The sequence below is a fragment of the Myotis brandtii genome, unplaced genomic scaffold (genome assembly GCF_000412655.1).
Source record: "Myotis brandtii unplaced genomic scaffold, ASM41265v1 scaffold1127, whole genome shotgun sequence".
Taxonomy (NCBI): Eukaryota; Metazoa; Chordata; class Mammalia; order Chiroptera; family Vespertilionidae; genus Myotis; species Myotis brandtii.
The window spans coordinates 59,805-66,776 of record NW_005353875.1 but is presented as its reverse complement, the minus strand read 5'-3'; the positions used below and the strand labels follow the sequence as shown (position 1 = coordinate 66,776).

General features: G+C 64.9%; 1 protein-coding gene across 1 annotated transcript in view; it reads left to right on the top strand.

Annotated features, from left to right (window-relative positions):
• Positions 1-6,013: 6,013 nt before the first annotated feature.
• Positions 6,014-6,972, top strand: part of LOC102255021 (zinc finger protein 582) — an 8,156-nt gene continuing 7,197 nt past the window's right edge. The window contains exon 1 of the mRNA XM_014547702.1: positions 6,014-6,953. The gene's annotated coding sequence lies outside the window, so the exon portion shown is untranslated. The remainder of the gene's footprint in view (positions 6,954-6,972) is intronic.

The window sequence follows — 6,972 nt, the reverse complement described above, 5'->3', positions numbered from 1 at the left end:
GCCGGACTGCGCAGTCGCCCCTGGTCCGGGCGGGGCCCCCCACTTTGCTGGACTGGCCCAGGGCCGTCCCCCAGGTCCCAGCCGGGAGGTCAGCATCACTGGCTGTTTCCAGGGGGCCTCTGTGACGTCACGTCTTGTCTCTGAAGGTTCTCCCACCGCCCAGCGCGGAGGCAGCGCGCCCTCCAGCTACCGGCACAGGCCTGGTCCCCGCTCCGCCCCCCAATCCCTGGCACCGCAGGCTCCCCAAACTGTGTCGCTGGTGTCAGCGGCTTGAGGTCTGGAATATGCCTCCCGAGAGAAAGCCACTGCAGTTCTTCAATCCCCTCCTCTCGGGATCCACGCTGCCCAGCGTCCGCAAAGATTAGTTTATTACAGGTTACTTCGTTTTTTAAAAAATACTTTTTTATTGATGTCAGAGAGGAAGGGAGAGGAAAGACAGAAACATCAATGAGAGAATCATGGATCGGCGGCCTCCTGCACGCCCCGCACTGGGGAATCGAGCCCACACCCCGGGCATGTGTCCTGACGGGGAATCGAACCCGTGACCTCCTTGTCCTAGGTGGACACTCAACCCCTGAGCCGGGGCGGCTGGACCCCATTACCTGGTTTTTTGTTTAGAGCAACTTCTGTCCAATGACACCGTCAGCGCTGGAAGCAGGGACTCCCTCCTGGTGCATTTTCCCACTGTCTTTCCCCATTCAAGCTTGGCTGCCACCATCAGACAGCGCGAGGGCCCTTTTTCCTGCATCTGCACGGGTGCCGGGTGCTGCTTGAGCACTTCCCCTTCTGGCTCCAGATAAACATCCTCAGCGTGTCTATTTCCACGGGGTACCCTGCGCGTGGCTCCAGGACAAGCCGCCACCTGGTCCTGGGAGGGACCAGGCATCATCACGGGGCCTGATGCACATCCAGGACCCGGGGGCACCCGGCCACAGGGAGGGACCAGGCATCACGGGGCCGGAGCATCCAGGACCCGGGGGCACCCGGCCACAGGGAGGGACCAGGCATCACGGGGCCGGAGCATCCAGGACCCGGGGGCACCCGGCCACAGGGAGGGACCAGGCATCACGGGGCCGGAGCATCCAGGACCCGGGGGCACCCGGCCACAGGGAGGGACCAGGCATCACGGGGCCGGAGCATCCAGGACCCGGGGGCACCCGGCCACAGGGAGGGACCAGGCATCACGGGGCCGGAGCATCCAGGACCCGGGGGCACCCGGCCACAGGGAGGGACCAGGCATCACGGGGCCGGAGCATCCAGGACCCGGGGGCACCCGGCCACAGGGAGGGACCAGGCATCACGGGGCCGGAGCATCCAGGACCCGGGGGCACCCGGCCACAGGGAGGGACCAGGCATCACGGGGCCGGAGCATCCAGGACCCGGGGGCACCCGGCCACAGGGAGGGACCAGGCATCACGGGGCCGGAGCATCCAGGACCCGGGGGCACCCGGCCACAGGGAGGGACCAGGCATCACGGGGCCGGAGCATCCAGGACCCGGGGGCACCCGGCCACAGGGAGGGACCAGGCATCACGGGGCCGGAGCATCCAGGACCCGGGGGCACCCGGCCACAGGGAGGGACCAGGCATCACGGGGCCGGAGCATCCAGGACCCGGGGGCACCCGGCCACAGGGAGGGACCAGGCATCACGGGGCCGGAGCATCCAGGACCCGGGGGCACCCGGCCACAGGGAGGGACCAGGCATCACGGGGCCGGAGCATCCAGGACCCGGGGGCACCCGGCCACAGGGAGGGACCAGGCATCACGGGGCCGGAGCATCCAGGACCCGGGGGCACCCGGCCACAGGGAGGGACCAGGCATCACGGGGCCGGAGCATCCAGGACCCGGGGGCACCCGGCCACAGGGAGGGACCAGGCATCACGGGGCCGGAGCATCCAGGACCCGGGGGCACCCGGCCACAGGGAGGGACCAGGCATCACGGGGCCGGAGCATCCAGGACCCGGGGGCACCCGGCCACAGGGAGGGACCAGGCATCACGGGGCCGGAGCATCCAGGACCCGGGGGCACCCGGCCACAGGGAGGGACCAGGCATCACGGGGCCGGAGCATCCAGGACCCGGGGGCACCCGGCCACAGGGAGGGACCAGGCATCACGGGGCCGGAGCATCCAGGACCCGGGGGCACCCGGCCACAGGGAGGGACCAGGCATCACGGGGCCGGAGCATCCAGGACCCGGGGGCACCCGGCCACAGGGAGGGACCAGGCATCACGGGGCCGGAGCATCCAGGACCCGGGGGCACCCGGCCACAGGGAGGGACCAGGCATCACGGGGCCGGAGCATCCAGGACCCGGGGGCACCCGGCCACAGGGAGGGACCAGGCATCACGGGGCCGGAGCATCCAGGACCCGGGGGCACCCGGCCACAGGGAGGGACCAGGCATCACGGGGCCGGAGCATCCAGGACCCGGGGGCACCCGGCCACAGGGAGGGACCAGGCATCACGGGGCCGGAGCATCCAGGACCCGGGGGCACCCGGCCACAGGGAGGGACCAGGCATCACGGGGCCGGAGCATCCAGGACCCGGGGGCACCCGGCCACAGGGAGGGACCAGGCATCACGGGGCCGGAGCATCCAGGACCCGGGGGCACCCGGCCACAGGGAGGGACCAGGCATCACGGGGCCGGAGCATCCAGGACCCGGGGGCACCCGGCCACAGGGAGGGACCAGGCATCACGGGGCCGGAGCATCCAGGACCCGGGGGCACCCGGCCACAGGGAGGGACCAGGCATCACGGGGCCGGAGCATCCAGGACCCGGGGGCACCCGGCCACAGGGAGGGACCAGGCATCACGGGGCCGGAGCATCCAGGACCCGGGGGCACCCGGCCACAGGGAGGGACCAGGCATCACGGGGCCGGAGCATCCAGGACCCGGGGGCACCCGGCCACAGGGAGGGACCAGGCATCACGGGGCCGGAGCATCCAGGACCCGGGGGCACCCGGCCACAGGGAGGGACCAGGCATCACGGGGCCGGAGCATCCAGGACCCGGGGGCACCCGGCCACAGGGAGGGACCAGGCATCACGGGGCCGGAGCATCCAGGACCCGGGGGCACCCGGCCACAGGGAGGGACCAGGCATCACGGGGCCGGAGCATCCAGGACCCGGGGGCACCCGGCCACAGGGAGGGACCAGGCATCACGGGGCCGGAGCATCCAGGACCCGGGGGCACCCGGCCACAGGGAGGGACCAGGCATCACGGGGCCGGAGCATCCAGGACCCGGGGGCACCCGGCCACAGGGAGGGACCAGGCATCACGGGGCCGGAGCATCCAGGACCCGGGGGCACCCGGCCACAGGGAGGGACCAGGCATCACGGGGCCGGAGCATCCAGGACCCGGGGGCACCCGGGGTTCGATTCCCGGTCAAGGGCACATGCCCGGGTTTCGGGCTGGATCCCCATTAGGGGGCATGCAGGAGGCGGCCGATCCGTGATTCTCTCTCATTGTGGGCGTTTCTTTCTCTCTCTTTCTCTCTGAAATCAATAAAAATATCTGTAACAATAAAAGCGTAATATGCTAATTAGACCAGACAGCCAAACGACCTTCTGGACGTCATTCCGGGCGTCCTTCCGGACAAAGCCGTGGTGGTAGGGGCCGAGGCAGAGGTGGTTAGGGGCGATCAGGCAGGCAGGCAGGCGAGCGCTTAGGAGCCCGCGGTCCTGGATTGCGAGAGGGATGTCCGGCTGCCGGTTTTTGCCCGATCCCTGGCCTGGCCTGTGGGATGGAGCCTAAACCGGCAGTCTGACATCCCCCGAGGGGTCCCGGATGGCAAGAGGGTGCAGGCCGGGCTGAGGGACCCTGCCACCCCATGCACGAAATTTTGTGCACCGGGCCTCTAGGATTTAAAATTAATTTTTAAAAAAATCATTCAAACCCAGAAAAGGAAAGAAAAGATCATGTTAACGTTGGCACACGGGTGATATAAACCAACCTGGGTAAGACTCAGAAGAAATAACAGACTCGAATTTATGATGATGATGATGATGATTCCACAGGCTTCTGTGGGCAGGGCTATTTTTTAATTCATTTTTTATTTTTATTTTTTGTTAATATATATTTTATTGATTTTTTTACAGAGAGGAAAGGAGAGGGATAGAGAGTTAGAAACATCGATGAGAGAAACATCGATCAGCTGCCTCCTGCACGCCCCGCACTGGGGATGTGCCCGCAACCAAGGTACATGCCCTTGACCGGAATCGAACCCGGGACCCTTCAGTCCGCAGGCCGACGCTCTATCCACTGAGCCAAACCGGTTAGGGCAGGGCAGGGCTATTTCAAATTTTCAATAATCTGGGCTTCCATTCCTAAAGGAATAGAAATTGCAGTATTCTGTGTGCTGCCAGGAATCGGTATTATTTTCTCGCACACATTTTGGATACACTTTTCAATAGGGGGTGTGCCTACGTGGGCCTGATATTTTAAACAGAAACATTTCAAAGTGTTTGCGTCCAAGGGGACTGGGACGATAAAGAGCCGCGTGGAGTCATTTGTTTAGAGATTTAACGCCAGTGACCACGCGAGGCAGTTAATCGGCCGAGTGGTGGAGGTGCCCTAAGGGAACATTGCAACTATACGTTTTGTTTTCCAAGCAAAACGCAAATAATTCAACCACTAAAGCAGCAACAACAAGGCATAAGCCCTCTTGTACCTGTAGGCGTTGGAGAGGAATTAATAGCAATGAGAAGTGAAAAGGAGACACATGAGAATAAAAAATAACATGATTAATATATATTTTTATTGATTTCAGAGAGGAAGGGAGAGAGAGAGAGACTTCGATGATGAGAGAGAGTCATGGATGGGCTGCCCCCTGCATGCCCCCTACTGGGGATGGAGCCCGCAACCCGGGCATGTGCCCTTGACCGGGAATCGAACCCGTGACCTCCTTGTCCTAGGTGGACACTCAACCCCTGAGCCGGGGCGGCTGGACCCCATTACCTGGTTTTTTGTTTAGAGCAACTTCTGTCCAATGACACCGTCAGCGCTGGAAGCAGGGACTCCCTCCTGGTGCATTTTCCCACTGTCTTTCCCCATTCAAGCTTGGCTGCCACCATCAGACAGCGCGAGGGCCCTTTTTCCTGCATCTGCACGGGTGCCGGGTGCTGCTTGAGCACTTCCCCTTCTGGCTCCAGATAAACATCCTCAGCGTGTCTATTTCCACGGGGTACCCTGCGCGTGGCTCCAGGACAAGCCACCACCTGGTCCTGGGAGGGACCAGGCACCATCACGGGGCCTGATGCGCATCCAGGACCCGGGGGCACCCGGCCACAGGGAGGGACCAGGCATCACGGGTCCGGAGCATCCAGGACCCGGGGACACCCGGCCACAGGGAGGGACCAGGCATCACGGGTCCGGAGCATCCAGGACCCGGGGACACCCGGCCACAGGGAGGGACCAGGCATCACGGGTCCGGAGCATCCAGGACCCGGGGACACCCGGCCACAGGGAGGGACCAGGCATCACGGGTCCGGAGCATCCAGGACCCGGGGACACCCGGCCACAGGGAGGCACCAGGCATCACGGGTCCGGAGCATCCAGGACCCGGGGACACCCGGCCACAGGGAGGCACCAGGCATCACGGGTCCGGAGCATCCAGGACCCGGGGACACCCGGCCACAGGGAGGCACCAGGCATCACGGGTCCGGAGCATCCAGGACCCGGGGACACCCGGCCACAGGGAGGCACCAGGCATCACGGGTCCGGAGCATCCAGGACCCGGGGACACCCGGCCACAGGGAGGCACCAGGCATCACGGGTCCGGAGCATCCAGGACCCGGGGACACCCGGCCACAGGGAGGCACCAGGCATCACGGGTCCGGAGCATCCAGGACCCGGGGACACCCGGCCACAGGGAGGGACCAGGCATCACGGGGCCGGAGCATCCAGGACCCGGGGACACCCGGCCACAGGGAGGGACCAGGCATCACGGGGCCGGAGCATCCAGGACCCGGGGACACCCGGCCACAGGGAGGGACCAGGCATCACGGGTCCGGAGCATCCAGGACCCGGGGACACCCGGCCACAGGGAGGGACCAGGCATCACGGGGCCGGAGCATCCAGGACCCGGGGACACCCGGCCACAGGGACCACGCCGCTCGGGATGTGCGGATCCAGGGCTCCCCTCGCTTCCACACGCAGAGGGGGCTTGCGAGAGAGGCAGCCGATCAATGATTCTTCCTAGAATGTCATTCGATCAATGAGCTGCCGGGAGCGGAAGGGGACTTGGCCGAGAGGTCACCCCTGAACAGGAAACTCCTCCACGTCTCGTGTAAAACGTTTTTGCCGATCTGGCATCCCCATGCTCGACATTTATTCCAACACAGATCCAATGTTTACAATCGGTTATCAGACAAACCCTTGAGCCTTTTTCCTCCCTCCAAGCCTTCGGGGGTCATGGCTGCTCCACGGAAATGCTGACTTCATGGCGGAGACCATTTTTTCCGCCCAAACATCCTTTTACTCAAGTCACACACAACCGTCGAACGGTCCCAATCAACGGCCGGGTCGGAACCAAACACGACATTCACCGTCACAAGCAGCGCCGAACACGTGGTCACGGCCCCTCACACAGTCGCACCCGCAACCAGAGAGGCGATCGCACGCGCACAGCACGCTCCACGCACCGGCTCTCACACAGCAACTCCCACCGCAGAACGCACTCCATCGGGTTCCCCCGACGGGCGCACACGGGTACCGCCCACTGCGAAGCATCGCGAGACCGGGCCTCGCGGCGCGCGGCAATCTTTACAGCCTGGAGACTACGTTCCCCAGAATACACTGCGGCGCCGGCCCAATCGCTACGCCGCATCGGCGCGGCTTTGTGCGTCTGCTCCATCTTCCGGCTCCAGGCGACGAGTTCGCCGGTACCGACGAGAAAGCTCACCTGGGACAGCGCGGGGGGGCGCAGTCTCGGTGGCACTCGGACCCGAGAAGGCGGCAGGTGAGGGGATCCGGAGTTT